Source organism: Talpa occidentalis, unplaced genomic scaffold (assembly GCF_014898055.3).
Source record: "Talpa occidentalis isolate TD23 unplaced genomic scaffold, MPIMG_talOcc4v2.1 talOcc4.9, whole genome shotgun sequence".
Classification (NCBI taxonomy): Eukaryota; Metazoa; Chordata; class Mammalia; order Eulipotyphla; family Talpidae; genus Talpa; species Talpa occidentalis.
The window spans coordinates 58,013,720-58,038,241 of record NW_023605305.1 but is presented as its reverse complement, the minus strand read 5'-3'; the positions used below and the strand labels follow the sequence as shown (position 1 = coordinate 58,038,241).

The window sequence follows — 24,522 nt, the reverse complement described above, 5'->3', positions numbered from 1 at the left end:
TCTGGAATCATGCTACTTGCCTGAAAATAATAGCAAAAGTGTTTAACAGCTGTGTGATCTTAGGCAGGTTACATAAACTCCCTGGCCTCAGTTTTCTCAGATGTAAAATAAGGACATTGATAATGCCTACTAATTGGAGCCACTTGCAAAGCCCTTGTCACTGTGCTTAGCACAGTAAAAACTTGATATTATTTTAGAAAGTTGGAATTCAAAGAGAATTTCAGTTGCCCAAACACTCACACATACACTCTGCAAAGAATGAAGTCAAAATTCATTCATTTAATGTCAAGTATTTGGCCTTTTCCCTCCATGCTACTAAGATGTCCCACATTTGTTCTTTGTATGCCTACCTTCTCTATTACCATTTTGTCACATCTGATAGTCTTTCTCCACTATGCTTTATAGAAAAGAAAATCCTTATGATTTTTGGCAAAATTTTAGTCATGGGTAAAAGGTCATTGATTTGGGTAGACAAGTTTGACATATTTATAGATAACTGTCAAGTGTTCTTTTATCTATTGGTCAGCACAACTATCTTTCATATGGTAAGTTCATTGAAGTAGGGTCCATGTCTTACTTGTATGTGTCTATCGCTAAGTCTTGCCAACTTCTCATTGTTTCCGTTGTCCTGAAAACATGATAGAAGGAAAGAAACTCAGAAATATTAGTAATCATATTACGTGATATGATTGGTAATCATATCACAAATTGTTCTTAGTGTTTTCCTTACATATATGTTAATGTATATTTATTTCTTACTATAATCCATTTTACAACAGAGGACACCAACGAAAGAGATAAGTAAATGTTCAAGATTACGCTACTCATAGCTAAACAGGGTCAGCTGTGACACCAAATGTTCATTATTATAAGAAAAGGTGGAGGTGGAGAATTCATATCCTCACTGTATGTTTTCAGACACAACCTAATCTTATTAAAAATATATTTCCACTAACATACACATATTTTTATGAGAGAAAAACACATTTCACAAGTATTGTGAACCCATTTCTTGACACAAGATCAACTATTTACCAATACCTTCTATGCAATTATTTTTATTAAGTTAAAGGTTTTGACTGATTTTGAAACCTAAGAGATCAGCTCAGTTTCATCCTAGAGTCTGTCTGTAGGATAGTGTGTATTTAATCCAAACCACAGCACCATTTAATTGTAGAAGAATCAAAGCTATCTTTTATGTGACATTCTTTCTCTTTTCAAACACTTCATCTGTTTTGATCCATCCTGACTTCATGTTGGGGTTAGATTTAGAAACTGTCAAAAACATTTTTTAACAAGCTTGTTTTAAACCACTACACCAAGAGGGTAAGCAGAGTAAATTAATGTTTCAACACACACAAAAAAAACTTCTATGATTATTACAATGTTTGAAAACAAAAATACAGAGAGATATTCAAAGAGGAGAAAGGGGAACAAAGCATAGTGAATTCATTGCAAGTTTACTTACATTGAAATGATTAGTATGTATCTTTTGTGAACCCTCATTACATTTTTTACCAACCATATTTTATGACTTATTGCAATTAAATAAACATTCTTCAACATCGTGAAGTCTATTCAAATATTGAGGCAAAGAGGTTACACATCAAAAAAGTAATGAGAAGATGGTAGAGAAATATATTGTCAACACCAAGTTGTTAGCACTTTATATTGAGTATCAAGAAAGTCAATGGAGAGTCTTTGTTACTTTTGATAAAAGCAAAAACTGTCTACTTTAATCTTATTTTAGAACTTTACCATGATATCACTAGTCAACATTTAAGTTGTTTTAACAACTCAGACATTAAATATTCTATATTCTTCAGCATTCCTACCAGCAGAGAGAAGTCAATTTATAGCATAGTACCTTTATAAGCAAGTTTTTTATATATATATATAAGTGGTTTGCTACAGAGCTTTTCTTCAACTAAGCTGATTTTAATCTTGAGAAGAGATTTTGTATTTCTGATTTTAACATTTTTCTTCCCAAAGCAGGGGTTTATATTATTCTATTTTCAGTATTTTAATATCACCTTGAAACATTATTGGATTAGGCAGTACAGAAGGATTTTATCTTTTAAGAATTTTGCTCTTCGGGGAGTTGAGCGAAAGGACTCTGAAATACCTCTCTGGCAGGGTACAAGGGGCCCTAATATAAAACAATGGGATTCCAGAAAAAAGAGAGTGCTTGTATCTCACAAAAGGCTAAAATCAGTCTCCACTAAAATATTTTAAACACAATTATGCTAATTATCACCCCAAAATAAGACTTTTTGTTACATTACTGGAAAATTGTTAATACAGAGTTCATTTCTATTATTTGCAAATTAGCAACTTACTGAATTTCTTTGAAAAAACTTGTCCTCTTTCAAACTTAACTCATCACAATGGCCAAATTACCACCTCCATTTTAGTGTTTAGTTTGTATCACCCTGGAATGTTCCAGTCCTTTGAGATTTTTGTTTTCTAGACTCTCCAGTATTGTTCTGAGTTTCTATGTCTCATGTTGTAGGCATCAGTAGGAGATGAACTCACAAAAAAATTCCTATATTATTTTACAGTCAGCTATCTAAGCAGAAAAAAACTCAAAGTATGAATTCTGAGCTACCAATACCTCTCTATGTTATTGCATCAATTTTCTTGGTATTTGTCCTATCACTCATAAGGCATTTGGTTTAGTCCAACTAAATTACTTTTTCAAGCCTTTCTAGGTTCACTAAGACTACTCAATATACATCATTTTTTGTTTCATCTAAAAAAGCTATTAGTGAGTTATTTAACTGTATTTAAAAGAAGACTGTGTGGGGTTGGAATAACCTCTATGAAAGCACTTTCTCAGAATAAGTGGTTGTAGTCTTTTGTGTCTATGCTAGATTTTTTTTCAATTTATTTTTTTCATTTTTATTTTATATGTATTTTTTACATCATTTTACATGTTTGCACAATGTATGCATTTTCATCTTGGTTACTGTCCCTGTAAAATTCCCACCTCCACTTGTTTTGCTCCTACTCCCTTCTCCCCCTCTGTAGTATGTCTCTGGTTTATAGTTGCCTGTTGGTTTTGATTTTTACTTTACTATAATTAGTCTTTTTCCAGGTCCCTTACTTAGGTTTTCTAAATTCCTGCTATGAGTGAGACCATCCGGTATTTTTCTTTTTCTTTCTGGCTTATTTCACTGAGCTATGCTAGATTTTAAAGTGAACTTGTGCTTCTATTTCTCACACTTGGTGCCCTCTCGCTGCATGGCCACAGAGCTGTACTTACCTTCCAGGATAATGAATAAGAATTTCATATTTCTTTATTTTCCATAACTCAATATATTTTATGATACTGGATCAAATTATTGATTTCTCAGTTACATTCAGTTGTATTCTATCTCTCTTCTTCCTGCCAATTGTGGAGGCCTTATATCTGTCTGGTTACTAGGATATGGTGAGCTACCTAGTCATAGTCATTTTCTGTCTTCTGTTGCTCTCTCATAAGATGTACCTCTTTCCCATTATTTTTTGTTCCTTGGCCTTTATTTCTACCCCACCTGTTAAGATTGTCCTTGTCTCACCAAGACTTCCAGCTGACAAGTCCATGTTCTCCTTATTCCAATCTCAAGGCTCCTCTGTTCTTCTCTTAGATCTAAACCCCATTTGTAGGCAGAGTGGACTTCTTACTTCACCTTGAGTGCCTGAGCTTTTATGAAGTTGTCATTAGAATACCCCACAGAGTTATTTCATTCGGCCATTGCCACTCTCCTGCTCGTCCCCATCTGAAGAAAGGTTTGTCTAAACTTGGCTCTTCCAAACCATGTGCTATAAGGCAAAGATTACATAGATCCCCTGTTTATTGAACTATTCCCAGTTATTTCTGGAGTTTCCACCAGCCCAGAGCAAGAGAGGAGCACAGGATCCCTTCTCTGACACTTCGTTTGTTTGTGGGGTTTCTGCCATAGTTTTTACTTCCTTTCCCCAACTAACTACAGTTGTCCATCAAGACTCTTAAACTGCAGCCAAATTCTCTCTTTGTTCAGGAAAGGGAGTCAGGGGAGAATAGGCAATATTGGAAAGGTGATAATGGAAAATTGATAACCAAACTGGGTTTCTCTAGCCTTGCTTGGAATATGGAAAGGCAAAAAAAAGGAAATATTTTTCTCACAGAAATGATCTCATGTTCTCACTGCCTTCTACCCCATGGGAGAAATATTCCTTACAGTCATAAAATAAGTCAGAAATGGAGCCTCTGACCTGTCCCCTCTCATCCCCTTTCCATGCTGGCCGAGGGCTCACTCCTTTCTCCTTTTGGATGGACCACCTCTACTTCTCCCCCATGGATCATTAATCTTTTCACTCTCTTTACTCTTTATTTCTAGGATCCTACATCTGCGTACTGAAATGTCAAGTCATGGGGTTCTCAGCTAGGTGGTGAGATCTTGGATCTTACAAATAAAAGAGAGAATGGAGTTGGTGGGGCAGGTGGTGGGGGTTTTGGTGGGTAGAACCTATTGTTCTTAACCAGGCCTGGCATTCCTGCTCATTACTTCAGACTTGTTTAGTCTTTTTCTCCCTCCCATTTCCATTGTGCTATGGGAGTGCTACTGAGCCCAAAAGTTGTTCCTTACACCCTGATAAAGAGCTCCAGTCCCTTCCTTCCTTCACTTTCTTTCCCTTTCAACCTGCATCTCCATAGCAAGCTGGATTCTCCAGTCTTACCCTTTATAACATTTACTCTGTTATGTCTCCCTAAGGCATTCATAAATTCCAATAGTATTTTGTCATTCAATAGTGTAGTCCAAAAAGATTACTTAATTACCCAACATTTTTTTATCCTGTTCACCACTATACCTCGCTAAATTTTGGAATTGTGTGTGTGTGTGTGATTTTAATTGAGGTTCATTATGAGTGTTCATGTCATTCCCACTTGAAAACCAGAAGTCAGTGTAACTGAATGATTGTCCCTGCCATTTTCATCCAGACTCAGAGGACAACTCACACATTTATCATTTCAAATTATTTTTGGAAATAAGTATTTAAAGTAAATAATAAAGGCTTTTTTTAGAATAATGTTGTGTCCACACCTTGTGTTAATTTATTTATACCATGAAATCATTTTCTATGATCTCCATGGCATTGATGGGTTTTGTCTTTCTAATCCAAGACCGTAAGACAAATGTAACAAAAAACATTTCTCAAAATGTGCTGCTCAAAACAAGGATACTTCAGGAAATTAATCAGTGATATGTTAAAAAAAAAAGGTTTTACCATCAAGTCATTTTGAGAAACACTGTTAACAAAGTTAAGAAAAGGTCATTACTGCAATACTTTTCAGAACTTTTAATGTACTGATGTACACTGTAAATCACAAAGAAGAGAACATGTAGCATTTTTCATATGTATTTGATCATTCCAGGAATACTAGACCTGGTCAGAGCCTTTGCTGTTGAGCATCTTACAGGTTGTATTCCATGAGGCATTCCTAAAAATTTTGTTGGAGGGTAGACACTGCATTATTGGTCCACTTTCTTTTCCCTGAGGTAGAAAAAAAGCAAGCACTTGAGACATAAGTCTTTTGAAACCATCTGGTGTTGACTTTTCATCTGTCAGCTGATCTAGCTCTACCATGGCCACCTGAAAGAGATGATTCTTGTCACAGAGTGTTGTGTCTGTCCACTCTGAACAAGCACAGACCTCCCCACCTGCTTCCCCAGTTGGTTTCCCAAGACAGCTCCAACCTGCCTATTTCTGCAATCTACTCCTCATGTCTTCACTCTCTCCCTTTGCCTTTCAACCTTCATGACACTATTTCCATTGAGCTTTGTGCCTTGGGCTTTGGTGGCTGCTGTTATTTCCAAGAATCCATTCTTTTTCTGGCTGTAAGACTTGAATTCTGCAGTATGTTTTGGGAGAAATCTACTTCCAGTCCAACTACCCACAGCTATTAGTGACCTTTTGTTCTGCCTCCCTATACATCTTTTCCAGCTTCCCTGTGGAAACTTTTTCAATCCCTGTCCTTGACCTTCGCCTATGGCATTGTCAACAACTATGATGTAACTTTGACTACAGATGTCTGCCAGCACCATAAAATGTTGGAATGAATTCTCTTGCCACATAAAAGATCAGCCTAACTACAGAAGGAGTGTATCTTGAATGCTGAGGTTTGATGTTAGTGTTTGTGTCGTTTTGAGATTCCCCATGGTTTGCAAGTTAAACTGCATTAGTCAGTGGTATCTTAGTATTATTTTGCACCAATAAAAATGGCATTATGAAAACTTGCTCCTTCTATATTTTTAATATCTTTTATCTGTTACACAACAATCCATAAACCTTGCTTATTCATATGTTATTAAGAGTCATGGCAGCTCTCTGCTTGTAGACCAGAGATTATGAGAGACCTGTCATTTTATTTGATCTTCTTTTGTTTTCAGTTATTTTTTTCCTGTTTAAGTGCCTGAAGCCCTACAGGCAGGAGTGCCTTCAAATTAAAATGCATTGTTATTATTCCAGACCACACACACTTGAGTCTTCATGTGGCTTTGAGTTTTGCTACTGAGATGATTGTGCATGATATTCTCAGGGTGAGAAAATGTTCCCAACTCAGCCTACTTTGCAGAACTCTTTTGTTCCCTCAGGCAAACTTTGCAAGACTTTGTTAAATATTCAATTGTGATAACCCATATTCTTTCCCCAAGGTCACTCTTCAAATTCATTGTCAATCAGTTTAATGAAAGTTATTACCTGACTACAGAATAGCCAAATAACTTCAGTTTCTTGGGACGTGTGTGTATATGGTGCGTACACACATGTGATGAGCACACACATGTGGAAGAAGTGAGGGCTGATAAGTCCCTCATTCAGTGACATCATGAGGCAAGAACATTTACATGTCTTATCAAATGACAAGGTAATTTATCAGTTAAGAGACAGGTTCCATCACAAATAGGCTTCTGAAAGATATCTCAGTGCTTATTTTCATTAACTGAGTTAAATAAGTTTGTAAAGCATTTAAAGAATATTATAAATCATACTTTTAAGGAATATGACTTCCCCATACTGAAGTAAATCAGGTTCCAGAGTTGTCCTCAGAGATACCCACCCTTATCCACACACATTTGTCTGTGTCTCTTTCTTAGAGTCACTTCATTCTACTTAAGAACACTAATCTTCATGCCTGAACCATGTCCTTATTGTAGGCTGCTCTGTTACAGCCTGACTCATCTACGCTCTCCAAATACATCCACATGTTCTCACCTCTGAGTCAGGAGTGCTTGTAGGTTATCTCCCTGCAAGGATTGGCTCCTCTGCTTCCTATTCACCTAGCCAAAGCTTACTCATTTCTCAATGTCAAAGTCACACCAATTTAATTGTAAATTCTAAAATGGTATAGACTATGTTTTACTTCCAATCACTTATCCAGTGCCTGGAATTTAATGAATTCTCAAAAAAATATTTGTTGAATGAGCAGCAAATGAAGGAGTGAGTTTTCAGCATGTACTACAGAATCAGGAAACCCTGGGGTATTAAACAAAAGGTCAGGTTGAGCCCTGCTAAAAGTCACCAATCCTGCAAAGAACAACTCTAATTATTCCCTCGCTCATTCCCTGGGTCTACATTAAGCTCCTATTCTGTACCAGCACTCCACTAGGTTTTGAAAGGCTTACAGAGTTAAATCAGAATTGAACCCTGTTCTCCAGAAACTTATAGTCTAGTAGGGGAAATTCGATATACACATCAATAACTAAACACAAGGTTGAAAGTGACAAAAGCCAGCAGAGAAACACTCTGATAGATGAGAAGAGGAAAGAGATTAATTATGTAAGAGGATGTTCAAATAAGACTTTGCTGTCTCACTTTGAGTAGAACCTGAGAGGTGCCAAGTCCCACAGTGACTCCACTGCCCTACAGCATCTGCCAGACCATTTACACAGGGCATGCTGGGAGACAAACTCAAGAGCATGGAAGATTGCCCAAGACTACACCAGGGGAGGATCTCTTTGGTGAGAGGAGTCGCATGCCATGCATTGCCTTCTCACTGGTCCTCTGGGTGGAAGAAAGGAGTTGCCTTCCTTCACCTCGGTTCAAGGGAGGGAGCTCTAAGAACACCTCAGAAGTCTGGATAACACAAGCACCTGTGCATTAACCTAAACTTATCATGTGAAGGTGAGCAGCTAGCTGACAGCAGAGTGAGAAGAGGGGAATGTACAGCAGGTCCTCAAATAACATCATGTCATTCAGTGTCATTCCATGAGAATGTTGATGAGGAATAAAATCAACTCCAGCTAGGCTGCCATCTGTGCAGAGTCACACATCTTCCCCATGCCTTACTTGGGCTTTCCATGGGTACTCTAGCTTCTTCTCACATCCCAAAGATGTGCACGTGAGGTTCAATGACTTGGCTCATTTGTCCCAGTCTGAATGAATGTTTGCTAGTCCTGTGATGGAAAAGTCTCCTGTCCAGGAATGGATCCCACCTTAAGCCCAAGATAGGCTCTCGCCACCCATGACCCTGAACCAAAACAAATAGGTTGAAAAATGAATGGACAAATGCAAATGCTTGTTTAGTATTAGAAGAGTATTGGGTCTTTATTTAGAAGCTTGGTATTTCTATCAACTAGTCTATTGTAAAATTGGTTTCAACTATAGATTGTTTTGTTTAAGTCACAGTTTCCAAGAACTTACCTATGATATTAAATGAAGACTTATTTATTGGGACAAAGCTGCAGCTCCACAAATAGCTGGGCAAAGGTTATTTATTTATTTATTTATTTTTAGGAAGAAAAGATTCCATGAGAAAGAACATCTGGAATGTTTTCAAACAGATCATACTCAAAAAAACTGCCCTTCAGAAAGAGAGGACCCCAACTGAGAATGTCTGTCTAGGCTGTTTGGAAGCACAGGCCTGGGACTAGCTCATAAAGACAAGCATTATGTAGAAGATGAGGGGGGACTGCCATCTGACATCTCAGTAGGACACTCTCCAGAAAGCCCACAAAAACATTTTATGGGAGCCAGCATCCAAGAGCAATCAATAGCACACTGCACCTGCTCCCACCATATCAGGCAGCACCATCCCCCTAATCCCCTCTGCCTTGGCCTGACTCTAAAAGCTTAAACAAGTCAACAGCAGGTGAGCAGAATGTGGAACTGAGAACTGATGAAGAAGCTAACTGGGCACCTTACAGCCTCTGTGGGTTTCCAGACCCAGGTCAGGCCCCTGCTAGGGGAATGGAAAAGGTTTTATTACATAAGAGTTTGAAGTTCGGATGGTTACCTTGGACCAGGATGAAGTTATGTGATTATTAGCCTTCAAATGGACTTTTTAAATGCCAAAACAAAGAGACAATTTATTTTCTTTTAAAAATCATGGAACTTGCCCAATATTTAATCCAAGGAAGCTTTAAACTAAAGAATAAGAGGAGAGAAAGGAAAAATTCTGTCAGATTGCATCTACCTAGCGATGGTTTTTTCAGTGAAACGTGTTGAGTTTTAAGCTGAACACATCCCTGAAGGGCACTTTTCTGAAAGGAAGGAAAAGAAACAGAAAAGGAAAGATTGTTTAACTTTTCATGAAAGCATAATACTCATGGACAAAGTGCATTATCATTATGGACAGCTTGATGAATTTCCATAAACTGAGCATAACCAACACCCAGATCAAGTTATTACACCCTAGAAAAACCTCTTGGACTCTCTTTTAGTCACTCACTACTCGTCCCCCAGAGTAACAGTTGACTTCACTTCTAACAGCATCAGTGAGTCTGGATTTTTTCTTGTGCTTTATGTAAATAGATTCATACAGCCTGAGCACACTCTACTCTTCCATAGCATCTTTTGCTTAACGTTCTTTTTGTGGGATGCAGCCACCTTGTTCTGTGTTGTTAGAGATCTTTTCTCTGTGCTGTGTAGTATCCCTTTGTGTGAATGCACCACACTACCCATACTTCTGCAGATGAGTATTTGAATAGTGCTGTTGTGAATGTTCTAGAATACATCTCTACTCCTGGATATAGACCAAGAATTGCTGTCCCACAGGCCACACCTGTGTTCAATTTGAATAGCTAATGCAAAAAAGGTTATATCAATTTTCCCTCCCACTCTAGTATATGTGAATTGCTCCGCAACCTCATTTGATATTTTCCTGCCTTTTTGTTATAGCCATTCAGATGTGCACAGTGGTATCTCATGGCAGTCTTGGTTTGCCTTTACCTGAAGATTGATAAAGTTGAACACATTTTCCTGTATTTATTGGCCATTTTCTACTCTCCTTTGTGAGGTAAGTGTTTAAACTTCCACCTTTCATTTTAGATAGATTGTCAGTTTGTCTAATTACTTTGTTAGGGGTTCATTTCATATGTTTGATATGAGTCCCTTGTCAGCTATATGTATTGTGAATACCTTCGAACAATCTGGGCTGCCTTTTAGTGCTCTTAAGGTATTTTGATGAACAGATGTTATTACTTTTAACATAACCCAATGCATAATGGGGTACAGATCCAGATAATTTTTTTCCTCATGTATATATCCAATTTACCCACTATTATAGAAAAAAATTGCCTGTCCCTACAGTGCTGCATTTATCATTAACTAGGTAATGAATAAAAGTGGGTCTGTTTCTGAACTCTCTCTATCCTGTTGGTTAGTTACCTAACCTTGCATCAATAGTGTAATGTTTTAACTGCTTACTGTAGTTTTCCAATAGAAAGTAATATCTGGTAATGGAATTATTTTTAAAAAATTCTTTAGATCCAAACTTTTACATTTCCATATAAAATTTAAAATCAACTACACAATTTCCTATTCAATTATACCTCAATAAACCTGAAATTCTAGATAAATAAGTAAATATAAAGTGAGCTCATAATTTCTCCAATAAAAAATAATCTCACTAGAATTTTGACTGAAATTATTTCAAATTTATATATAATAGCTTTTGAAAAATTAACATATTTAAAATATTGAGTTTTCCAATCCATAATTTGTTTATCCCTGCATTTTTGGAGTTCTTGTTTACTAACAGCTTTGTGTTCTAGTTTCGTTTTTTTTTTTTAAAGATTTATTTTATTTCGGGCCTCCCCGGTGGCGCAGTGGTTGAGCGCTGGGTTGCGAAGCTGCCCGCAGCCTCTGCAGCGCTGGTTCGATCCCCGGCTGCTCCCCGGCCACCAGAGGAGGGTCCCACATGGCTCACAGACCTGTCCTGCCGCCCGCTGCTCCCCTCAGCAGTGTACTTCGGTCCTTCTGCCTGCTCTGCTCCCCGCTCTGGCTCTGGTGAATTCTCTCACCCTCTCGCACTTCTGACTGTACCCAGTGCTTGTATGTATAAATAAATCTTTAAAAAAAAAATAAAGATTTATTTTATTTCTATGCATATAAGAGCTGGGGTACAAACCAGAGGTGTGGGGGGTGGGGGCAGCGGTGTGCGTGAGAGGATTCTCCAGAGACAGAGTGGAGAACAGAACAGGCAGATTGACTGAAATACACTGCTGAGGGGAGCAGCAGGCAAGTCAGGATAGGTCTGCTGCACCATGTGGGTTGCTTCCTGGCGGGGGGTCAAACTCGTGCTGCAGTGGCTGTGGTTATCTTCATAGGTTGCTTCTTAACCCCTTGCACCACAAGGGAAGCTCTGTGTTTAGTTTTTAATGTAGAACAGGTTTTGGTATATTCCTGTGTATTTTGTGTTTGTATGCTCTTATAAATGGTTTGGTATTTCAACTTCTTTCTCTTTTTTGGCATATAAAAATACAATTTATTGTATCTTGATATTTGTGAAGAGTACTTTTTAGGAACTTTTATGTACAAGTATTCTACATTGTGTTTTCATTTATATTATCTCCTTTCATCTTCACCACAATCTTGCAGGTATATTTTATCCTCATTTGTTACAGGAGAACTCTGGGGTTCAGAATAACAAATTTTTCCAAAAACATGCAAATATTATATTTTCATTGGTTTTAAAGAATAGACTGATTTTCGTATTTGGAAGTAACAGACAAGGCCATGCAGGCAAAGACACTTTCATAAACAAAAACAAAAAGGGCAAGAAAGCAAATGTGTGCTCACCCTTTGCACTACGTCAGGGAGGTAAATTGAAGCCTAGACTCTACAGTTGCTTGAGTGAAAGAAGTTTTCATCATAGCTATTTAGCCTCCAGTCTTGACGGATTTTGCCAAATCTGGAAAAGATAATAGCCAGTGGGATTAAATTTATCAAGTCTATAAAATCAATCTTTCTAACCAGGTGAAATTTCTAAAATCACTGCTGTTTTCTTTTTCTTTTTTCTCTGCTGTTTTTCTCATCCTAGTGATCACTTCTCCCTGAGCAAAGTCTGGATTATCAGTCTCTTGCTTGCCAAAAAAAAAAAAAAAAAAAAAAAAAAATTGGCCAAATTCCCAAGAAGAAAGCATCTCTTACCCACATCCAAGTTCTCTTTTCCTTTTTTGAAAACTTTTGTTGTTGTTGTTGGTTTTCTAAATATATTTATTTTCTTACCTCTTTGTTCATTTTTATACAGTAATTGATTTCTACCCTCAGGTGTGCTCCCCATAGTTCTCCCACCAGCATGTCACCTGTGATCCATCACCATAGTCCCTTGTGTTTTTCCCTCTCCTGTTTTGACCCCGCTCCCTTCCTCTCCCTTGCTGTATGCCTCAGATCTGTGGTCAGTTTGTAAGTTTTGTCTATTTTCTTGACCTGTGTTCAGTTTCTCTATAGTCCAAATATAAATGAAACCATCCAATATTTATCTTTCTCCTTCTGACTTATTTCATTTAGTATAATCTCTCCCAGCTCCATCCATGTTGTTGCAAATGGCATGAGCTATCTTTTTTGATAGCTAGGTAGTTGAAATCTTAAGCCATCTACTTTTCATTGCTTCCAAAGTTCTCTGAAGCTTTATATAAATGACTTTTGTAGTTTATCTGGCATTTTTAATTGTCCTTTAAGAGGGTTTCACCTGCCCCATACTTTTCTATTCTAACTAGAAATGGAAGTCAAACTTTGCTTTCCTTTTTTTGAGAGTTTTTTTTTTAATCATATAGTGGCGTAATTTATATGTAATAAATGCAAAGATCTCAAGTGTAAAGCTAGAAAAATTTTGACAATATATAAATCCACACAAAACCCACATCCCAATCATGATATAGAATATTTTTATCTCCTCAGAACATTCTTCGTGCCCCATTTGCAAAATAACCTCCAGAAAGGACCAACCTTGCAATCCTGGGATTAACCCCCTTTGTCATGATGTGTTATAATTTTTACATATGGGCAAATTTATTAATATTTTGCTAAGGCTTTTTGCATCTATGTTGCATGAAGGATATTGATCTTTAGTTTTCTGTTCCAGTACAATTTTTGTTAGGTTTTTGCATCAGGATTTACTGACCTGCAAAATGAATTGGACAAAGTTCTAGCTCCCTCTGCTTTCAAAAGTTGCTTGTGTAAAATTGCTATTTATTCTTTAAGTGCATGATTGAGTTTATCAGTGCAGCCAAAATTTTCTCTGTAGGAGGATTCTGAATTACATATTATAAATAGATACAGAACCCTTCAGATTTTCTATTTCTCCCTTTGTTAGCTTTGGGTTTGGTGATTTTCAAGAAATGTGTCCATTTCTTAACAGTTGTTTAACTTATAGCATAAAATTGTTCTTATTATTCTCTTATCCTATCCCCTTGATGTCTGCAAAATCTGAAGCGATGTTTCCTATTTCATACTTGATGTTGGTAATTTGTGTTTTTATTCTTTTTTACTTTTGACTAGTATTGGTAGATCTTATTCAACTTTTTAAGATGCTGTTGACTTTGTTTTCTTTATTGCTTGTCTACTCTTTTTAATTTCCATTCCTTTCTATTTCCTATTTTGTCCAAATATTTTGTATTTAATTTGCTGTGCTTTCTAACTTCTTATGTGAAAATTTCACATCATTGCTTTTAACCTGTCTTCTTTTGTAATATACTCATGTAAAGTTGCCAGTTTTCCTTTAGTTACCACTTCACCTGTATCCTACAAATTTTGTTGTCTTCTCATTGTCATTTTTTCAAATATTTTCTGTAGTCTTTGTGATTTTTTCTCTGATCCATAATTTATATGGAAATATTTTGCTTAATTTCTAAATATTTTGGAATATTCTAGATATTTTTTCATTATTGGTTTCAAATTTAATTCTATTGTGATTAAACAAGTATAAAGTTAGCATGCTAACTTTTAAAAATCCATTGAATATTGCCTGTCTCAGTAAATGTTTCATGGGTATTTGAAAAGAATGTTAAAGAAAAACACACAAGAGAATGCTTGCACTGAAAATGTGCATAGTATCCTGTTAATGTCAGTTAGGCCACAGGTTATCTTACCATAGTCTTTTTGAATTTGTTTATGTACTAGTTGTTTTATCAACTACTCAGAAGGGGAATGTTAAATTGTCCAGTTTTGATTATAATTTTAATCTACTTTATTTTCTGAAATGTTTTGCTTCATATAATTTCAATTGCTAGTTTATGATGCATACGTGTTTAGGATTGTTATGCCTTGAATTGACATTTATATCATTATAAAATATCCCTCTTTATGCCAATATTCCTTATTTAGAATGTTATTTTTATTATTTTAACATAACCACACAAGCTCTCTTGGCATTTTCATTTTATCTTTTTTCATTATTTGAAAATAATTGTCAATGTTCTTATATTTGAAAAGTATCTCATAAACAATGTTGCATTTGTATTTTTTATCTAACCTAACAATCTCTCATAATTTTAATTTTAACCCATTATATTTTATGAAATGATTGATGCAGTTGGGCTTAAATCTTGCTTTGTTTTCTATTCCTCCTGTCTTGATTATATTTTTCCTCCTTTTATATCTTCTTATTAGTATTTTGTATGTTTTATTGTTTTGTCTATCTTCTTTATCATTTTCTTAGCTATAATTCTTTGTATGACTTTTTAATGTACAAATTACAACAGTATAAACTCACCTATTTCCTTATCTTCTTTGTGCAATTATTTCATGTATTACCTTTTTGTATGTTGTACATTTCCAAAGAAGATATTACTTTTGCTTTAAAATTTTAATTGTCCTTAATGAGATTAAGAGTAAAGTATTTACAATTTGGGGTGCTCCCAAGTCCTTCCTAAAGATCCGTATTTCCACCAAGTGTCATTTCCTTTCAGATTCAGTAACTTTCTTTAGCATTTCTTTTAATGAGTTTCTGCAGAAAGTAAATCATCTCAGCATTCCTTTATCTTAAAAATTCCTTATTTTTATCCTTTATATTTTTACCAGGTATAAAATGCCAAGTTGATAGTTGTCCATTTTAACACTTTAGAGATATTATTCCTTCATGTTTTGGCACCATTATTTTCTGGTGGAAGATCAGATATCATTCTTATGAGGTGTATATTTTTCTCTGACTGTTTTTAAGTATTTATCTTTGGGTTTTAGCAATTGGACAATGATTTGCTTAAATGTGGTATCCTTGGAAGGGAGGGAAGGTTATGTATTTCCACTAAATTAAGGAAAAATATTTTAAAGAATTATTTTATCTATTTATGCTTATGAGAGCTGGGATGTAGGCCAGAAGTGTGGTGGGTGAGAGGATTCACCAGATACAGAGTGGGAGAGTGGGGAGCAGAACAGGTAGACTGACTGAAATACACTGCTGAGGGGAGCAGTGGGCAACACAGGAGAGGTCTGCTGCCCCCTTTGGGTTAGCTCCCTGACCAGGGATCAAACTTGTTTTGCAGTGGCTGCTGATAGCTTCCTAGTGCTGATACTTAACCCCTTGTACCACCAGGGAGGCCCAGGAAATTTTTTATTTTCTTGAAAAAGAAAAATTCTACCTTATATCCACCAGGGAGGCCCAGGAAAATTTTTAATTTCTTAAAAAAGAAAAATTCTACCCTATATCCTCTCTCTCCTATTTTCCTGTTACTCCACTACACATATGTCTGTCAGCTTGTCCCAAAAGTCTCTGTAGCTTAATCTTTTTCAATCATTTGTTCTCTCAGTTGTTCAGCTGGAGTATTTCTATTCATTTGTCCTCAGACTGGTCTCTTCTTCTGCAGTGTCATCTTTTAACTTTACCCAGTACATTTTTCTTTTTTTGCTGTTATATTTTTCAGCTCCAGAATTTCAGGTTGGTTCTTTGGTAGCTTCCATTTCTTTTCTGGGAATCATCATCCACATTCTGCTTCTCTATTCTTTTTAGTTCTTTAACATATATAATGGCTTTTTAAAAATCTTTGTCTCAGGGCTAATATATGGGTCATCTATGGGTTTGCTTCTTTTGACTATGCTTTTTCTGTGATTAGTTATTTATGTTTAACTGCCTCCCCAAATGACTAGTAATAAGTTATTTTGTCTTAGATATTGTGACTGATACATATAGAGATACTGTATTTTTATATCCTTCCTCTAAAAATGTTGAATTTGTGTTGGCAAGCAATAATGCTATTAGTAGAGTACATCAAACTTAAAAAAGCCTTGTTTAAAGTTTTGTTAGAGTGCATTTATTTCCATTTTGTATTTAATTCTGGAGTGGAGCATTTAGTCCTTGTCTTACTCAGAAGGTGTATCTTTTCTGAGATTTTAGCAAGAAGTCTAAGATGTTTATCAAATCCTTCTAACTTGGCAAAACTTGAATTTCAAAATCTTTCTCCCTAGCTCCATGCAGCTACTAAAATCTCTGACTCCGAGCAGCTGCTTTTTGCTAGACTTTCTGAATTCTCTATGCATTTCTAAACCTTTGGTGGGGGAGGAGGATTTAAATGCTGAATTTGAGGGCTGGTATCTAATTAATAGTTTAAGTGTTATATTCCTTATCACTCCAGAAAAGCTATTCTGAAATCACACACACACACACACACAAAAAAAAAAAATCTAAGTTTTCAGTAACTCAAAAGCAACTAGAGTTGTAGTTTGCCTGAACTTAACTGTAACAATTATAAACTGGACTCTTGGATTTATTTTGAAGCCTTTTTGACAAAATGTAACTGTCATACCAATCCCTTGATTTTATCATATTATTACTTAAGCCAAGTTAATTAAAACAAAATTAGTCAATTCAGAAAAATATGAAGTACAAAATAGTTCAATTGATGCCTGGAAATGGAAAAAAAGTTCTCAGGGTAGTATCTAACTCACTAACGTATGATAAGCAATGGTACAGATTATTTTCCTAAGTCTAAATCAAATATAGGGTATGGCGGAGTTTGTGTGAGATAGTTGCTTGAACAATAACAGTCAGTTAATACCCTTTCTAATAAAAATAGACTATTTTTGGTGCCATGCTAGTAAGGAGGTATAATCTTTTTCCCCTGCCTTATTATTTATTTTTAAACAATATTTGCTTCCCCCACCCCCTCAGATTGAGTCCCCATAGAGTTTCCTTCCCCAAGGCACCCGTGCACCATCACCACAGTCCCCTGTGCTCCTCCCTCCCTCCCTCTGATCCCTCTACCTCCTCCTCCCCTACAACATGTCTCTGGTTTATAATTGTCTGTTTTTGCTTTGCTGTGTTTTGTACTGTTATTATTTTTTACACTAATGTTTTGTTTTGTTCCCCTATATTCTTGTTATAAGTGAAACCATCTGATATTTTTCTTTTTCCTTCTGGCTTATTTCACTGAGCATAATTCCTTCTAGCTCCATCCATGTTGCTGCAAATGGCATGAGTTTATCTTTTTTGATTGCTGAATAATATTCCATTGTGTATATTATCACATTTTCTTGATCCAGTCATCTATTTTTGGGCATTTGGGTTGTTTCCAGGTTTTACCTATTGTAAATAGTGCTGCAATAGACATAGGTGTACAGGTGTTCTTTTGAATCAATGTTTTTGTGTCCTTTGGGTAGATCCCTTTTATAATTGAAACAAAAAAAATCAAATACTTGGGAATAAACCTAACAAAAGAGGTGAAAGACCTATACAAAGAAAATTATAAAACACTGTTAAAAAAATTGAAGAAGACATGAAGAAATGGAAAGACATTCCCCGCTCATGGATTGGAAGAATGAACATTATTAAAATGGCGATCCTCCCAAAAGCAATGTACAGATACAATGCTATTCCAATAAAAATCTCAATGACATTCTTCAAAGAAATAGAACAAATACTGATGAAATTCATATGGAACCAGGAGGTATAGTCTTATAAAAATATTAGGTACATTCATAAATATTAAGGAATAAATGTAAAAGTTAATATTTAACTATGGTAACTTGATACTTTAATACCATTAACTTTTTTGTTCTTTAAGTAAGGTGTAACACTGAACCATGTCATAATCTCTATACTTTGGATCTCTTAGTGTTTGGTTTAAAGTTTATAGAATAAACCATTAGTGTAATATATTTTGACATCTGTTGATGATGAGCAAAAAGACGAAGGATTTCTCATCAAACTTATATAATTTTAACTTTGGCCATGAATATTTTACTCTTTTCAGCTGCCCTTTCTGCTGTTTCTTAAATGGTATCCCCATGCAAGATTGATGAAAGATGGCAGAGATCCACATGCCACTATTGTTTAAATGCAAGTCCATGACAACCTGAATCTAAAATGAAAGCTCAAGTCAGTGTTAATGAATCAGTACATTCATAATTGGAAAATAAACCCTTTTCTCCCTCCCCTTGACTTGCTGATAACTCTCATTAGCTGGAGGTTCTGAGAATGCCTGTGATAAGCATCTGAAGGCAAAGTTGGGTAGAGAAATATTCTAATCCTATTGATGGCAGAAGAAAAGGGAAAGAAGCTGGGAATTTTCTCCCCTATTTATAGTATTTTAATTAAACTAAGACTTTGTTGTGTTGTTTATAAGAAGGAGGAATACACAGGCAGCTGCATTTTGCAGATTGAGTGGCTATAAATAGAAGAATTAATAAAGAAAAGATTAAGAAGATAATGGGTGTCTGTTACCTCATGGAACACTATTATGTTTTTATTAAAGAAAGCTGGTCTGAATACCTGCTTTTTTAAATTGAATTTTCTAAGCTAGAAAGCATGGGTCCAGAATTCTAGAGACATATAACCAAACCTACCTTTCAATTCTCACTTAAAACTCTCCAGCACAGTTCATAATTATATTAGTCATATGGCTTTTTATTTCAAATCTCTTTTCCTACACAGCTAGTTCTCTTTTTGTTCTGGCACAGCACCTAGTACAATGTAAATCCTCAACAAATATTTGGAATAAACAAAAGAATAGTTTCTAAAGAGATTGACTACATGAAAGTGTTGCAAATAGTTGTCTGACATAGCAAATAACATGCAGGAACAAACACAAACCTCAACATTTAGAAAAAGAGAGAAATGACAAAAGGTGAAGTCACTAACTAACATGCCCACTTTTTCTAATGAAAATGCTGAAGTTGGGCCTCCCCCGGTGGCACAGCGGTTGAGCACTGGGCTGTGAAGCTGCCCGCAGCCTCTGCAACACCGGTTCGATCCCCGGCCACCAGTGAAGGTCTCACATGGCGCACAGATCTCTCCTGCCACGCCTGCTGTTCCCCTCAGCAGTGTATTTCGTCAATCTGCCTGCTCTGCTCTCCCCTCTGGCTCTGGTTAATTCTCTCACCCTCCCGTGCTTCTGACTGTACCCAGTGCTTGTATAAATAAATAAATAAATCTTAAAAAAAAAAAAAAACAAAAGAAAAGAAAATGCTGAAGTTATGAAGTTTTAATAAAATTCGTAAGAAAAATTTTTTAATTTATTTATACAAGCACTGGGCACAGTCAGAAGCGCCGGAGGGTGAGAGAAATCCCCAGAGCCAGTGCAGGGAGCAGAACAGGCAGAATGACTAAGTACACTGCTGAGGGGAGCAGCAGGCACTGCAGGAGAGGTCTGCGTGCCATGTGGGACCCTTGCTGGTGGGCAGGGATCATACGGGCACTGCAGAGACTGCGGGCAGCCTCACAGCCCAGTGCTCAACCGCTGCACCACCAGGGGAGGCCCCCATAAGAAATTTATAAACTAAATTTTATCAGGAATTAGTGTAATGCTACTTTTTTTTTTAATATTCTCTTTTCAAAATCTATATGCCAAATTCTGTGTCACTTTTTCTGTGGAATTCCCATATCTGAAAACTCAAATTTAACTTTCTGGAGTTTTTATGTGGAGGAAAATCATTGCTCCCCAATTTGCCCTCAATTGAATGTAAACCACTAGGCATGTGAGGCCATCTTAGACTATAGCTCTAACTAATCAACCAGCTGTCCACAACTGCATGAGCAAGCCCAGGTAAGACTGGCCCTAGAACCTCCTCTACCACATTATCAACTCAGAGAAGTGTGAGCTGTGTGAGTGTTCTGGGGTGGTGTCTTAAGCAGTGCAAGTGAACTGAAATATCACCCTACAGTGTTGCCACTTATATACATGAAAGTGTGGAAAATGTAGTCTGACACAATAAAAGACAGTCTTCACTATATTACAAGCCATTCTACGTAGCATATGAGCCAGATTAACTTGACTAATCACTATGACCCAAACTCATCCTGTTTTACCTTTCTCTGTATTTTGCTTATGAATTTTAGGCATTTGCAAATATACTCCCTTGTATTTATTTAGATAATTAGATAAATCTCAAATGTCTCTTTCTTCATAAAAACTTCCTGATACGGATTTGAATTCTAACTCTATGCTACCACTTAATCAGGTGCGCCATCTCAGTTAACTATTTTTATTACTTTTCTGAATTCTATCTTCCACCCCTCTAAAAATGACTTCTTATGAGGGTTAAATGAGAATATAAAACATTATCCAACATTTTCATTCTAACCTGTAATATCCATTTGACATTTTTTAGTCCCTTTCTTCCTTCCCCTCCCCTCAGCCCCCACCACTCTGTTATGCCTCCCAGTACATAGCATGTTCTGCATTTGATTATAATTTTGAGTACTTATTTTATACTCTACTTAGGGGGGAAAAGTAGTTTTATTTATCCTGGAGTCCCATACAGTACCTTATATGGCAGTTTTCACATGGTAAACACTCAATAAATATTTATTGCATTGAAATTTTTTTCATTGCCAAATTATACTTGCAATGTTAGAGGAGAAAGAGCTCATTTTTTGCTGGGTGGTCAACATGGGATTTGTAGAGAATTTGGATTCAAACAAGTTGTTTGTTTTTTTTTTAATGGGAAGGATTTGGGAGATGAATCCCAGGAAGATACATGTCCAAACAAAGTTGGAATTTGCGTGACTATTCAGGAGACAGAATCTTAACAGTCTGGCCTCAGTAAGGACTGATGACAAGACTAAAAAATAAGGCTGGAAGAGCAGGTGGTGCCTTGTTTGACAGGTTAAGGGTTTTATTCTAAAGCCCAGAGTTACTAAAATATTGTTATTATTTTCTCTTTTTTCTGTTTCCCCCTCTAAAAACAATATATGGGTGTTGTGTAAAGCATAGAAGACCAAAAATAGCAATTAAAAAGTATCTATAATCTCCTGATGCAAAGATCACTGATTACTGTCAAAACATTGGTGTTCTTTTAAGATTTATTTATTTCTGGCTTATTTCACTGAGCATGATCCCTTCCAGCTGCTTCCATCCATGTTGCTGCAAATGGCATGAGTCTATCTTTTTTGATTGCTGAGTAATATTCCATTGTGTGTATGTACCACATCTTCTTGATCCAGTCATCTATTTTGGGGCATTTGAGTTGTTTCCATAGGTTAGCTATTGTAAATAGTGCTTCTATAAACATAGGGGTGCAGGTGCCCTTTTAAATTAATGTTTCTACGTCCTTTGGTATTTTTGCATTCAAGAACTGGGGTACAGGCCAGAGGTGTTGAGGAGTGAGAGGGTTTACCAGAGACAGAGTGGGGAACTGAAGAGGCGGATTGATTGAGAGGAGCAGTAGGTGAGACAGGAGAGGTCTGCTGTACCATGCGGGTTAGCTCCCGGGCCCAGGGATCAAACTCGTACTACAGTGGCTGTGAATTGCTTCATAATGCTGAGTCTGAACACTTTGCACCACCAGGGAAGCCCCTCTTTCACTCTTTTTTCCTAACTTTTGATATTTAAATAATTTCAAACTCAGGCCTCCCCGGTGGCACAGCAGGTTGAGCGCACTGCGGTGGCACAGCAGGTTGAGCGCACTGCTGGGAAGCTGTCCTCAGCCTCTGCAGCAGGGGGTTGGATTCCCGGCTGGCCTGGGAGAAACCCACATTGTGTGGCAGACCTCTCCTGCCTCACCCACTGCTCCCCTCAGCAGTGTTTCTGGTCTGTCTGACTGTTCTGCTTGCCGCTCCGTCTCTGGTGAATTATCTCACCCTCCCACGCCTCTGACCTATACCCCAGATCTTGTATAAATAAATAAAATCTTTAAAAAATACTAAAAATACTAAAAATAAATAAATAAAAATATAAATAAAAATAATAAATAAAATATTTTTAAAGACTTAAAAAATAATTTCAAACTCACAGATAAGGTGTAAAAGTATGACCAAAATTTTATATGTACCCTTTACATAGATTTTTCATTTGTTAACATTTCAAAATGCTTGCTCCTTCATCCTCTTTCTCTTTTCGGAACCATTTAAAAGTAAGTAGCTGACAGTGAATTGCCTTTACCCCTAAATAATTCAGCACCTATTTCGTTGAAATAAGCACACCTTTTTACATAACCACAATACAGCCATCCAAATAAGCAAGTGAATATAGATATAAAACTGCCATCTCCCCACAGATCCTGTTCAAGCTTTGCTAATTACCCAGTAGCTTCCAGAATCAACCCAGTATCATATATTACAATTTTTTCTCATCACATTTTAGTTTCCTTCAAATCTGGAGCAGTTTATCAGTGTTTCATTATCACTCATGACCTTGAAATATAGACAGAATACTCTGCATTTGCCTAATGTTTCCTCCTGACTACGTTCACACTGTGCATTTTTTTTTAGCAATATCCCAGAAAAGATGTCTATCAGAGGTATACATGTCAATGTATCTCACTACTAGCAACTAACTTTGATCACTCAGTTAAGGCGGTGTCTAACTAATATCCCCATTGAAAGTTACTATTTTCTTTTTTATAACCAATAAATATTTTGTGGGGAAATTCTTTGACACTATGTAAATATTCTATTCCTTGTCAAACTTCACTTTCTAACTGTAGCAAGTATTGCTGATTCTTGCCTGAATCAGTTATTACTGTGATTCTCAAAGAGTGGTTTTCTAATTTCCTCATTCCTTCTACATCAATTAGTTGGTCTTCTGTTGTAAAGAAGTACTTTCCTGCCCTGGATTTAGATAATCATTTGTTTATGTCAGTATGGGTACATGGATTCTTTATTTTATGGGTTATAATCTCTTAACAATCATTAATTATTTTGATGCTCAAATTGTCCCATATTTCTCTGGAGTTCCTTCATGTGTTGTTTTGAAATGTTGCCATGGTTCTTTGAGAACTTCTTTAGTCTCTGGAACAATAAAATGTTCCAGGTTCACCAGCCATCCATCCTGCCCCACTGCTGGGTTCTATCACTTGCAGTCTTTCCCAGCAGACAGTACTAACAAATATGCCTGTGTATATACGTGTGTATCATACACGTACATGCATGCGTCTGCATCTATTATTACCTATAAGTTCTTACCAACTCTTCAATTGCAATCCACTGCTATAAGGTTTGCTCTAGTCTTCCTTCTCTCCATAGTCTCCTCTCTTCAACAAGAGAAACATGGTTCCTATTATCTTCAGTATACTCAGAGGTTCATTCTCTCCATTTGTAACCCATCTTCTTTAACACCAACCAAAAAACATAGATCAGCAAGTTGCTGTGTCCTCCAGGACCTCTTCTTCCCACCCACAAAATTGGAGATTAGACATGAGAATTCTGTTACTGAAATTCTGCTACCCTGTCCCTTCAAACTACTGGTCAACAAAAGGAGTCAAGAGCAGCACTACAAGCTCCATCTCATCTCACTTCCAATTTTTGGACTTTTGAAATGTACATTTAATTGACAGAACCAACTTCGCATTCAGAACCCTAGCTGAAAAGAATTTGGAATATGTAGTTTGGTGATTTCTTGGTCTTCCAGAATGGTAGGGCTTAATAAGAGGGTGGAAAATGGATACTGGGTGCTATTGTCCACATCCATAACTACACCTCATAGAGAAATGTGCAGATTAACAAGTTACCCCTGCAGTGCTAACTCATAATAAATATTAAGTAGATATTACTATTATTTTAAAATTTTAAGGATGAGCTCCTGGTACACATTGTGCTGTGGGTTTCAAGGTATAACAGTTTTAAGTAAACCCTGGGAAAACTTAGAGTGTTTCATTTTCTACAGACAGGTGACATTAAACTCTTTTTGGAAATAGTTACCAAATGATTGGTAGATTTTTTGCAGGATGGAACGGAAAAGGGAAAGAGAGATTAAGATACTGGATCCAGGGCCTCCCCAGTGGCGCAGTGGGTTGAGCTCAGTGGGTTGAGCACAGCTCTGTGAAGCTGTCCGCAGCCTCCGCAGCAGGGGTTGGATTCCCGGCCAGCCAGGGAGATTCCCACATGGCATGGCAGACCTCTCCTGTCTC

General features: G+C 36.7%; 1 long non-coding RNA gene across 1 annotated transcript; it reads right to left on the bottom strand.

Moving 5' to 3' along the window:
- Positions 1-593: 593 nt before the first annotated feature.
- Positions 594-23,961, bottom strand: LOC129145149 (uncharacterized). Its single transcript, XR_008550283.1, has 3 exons — positions 23,579-23,961; positions 12,043-12,154; positions 594-628 (listed from the first exon to the last, which is right to left on the bottom strand). It is a non-coding gene; the product is annotated as an uncharacterized LOC129145149 (long non-coding RNA).
- Between the last annotated feature and the right edge of the window lie 561 nt (positions 23,962-24,522).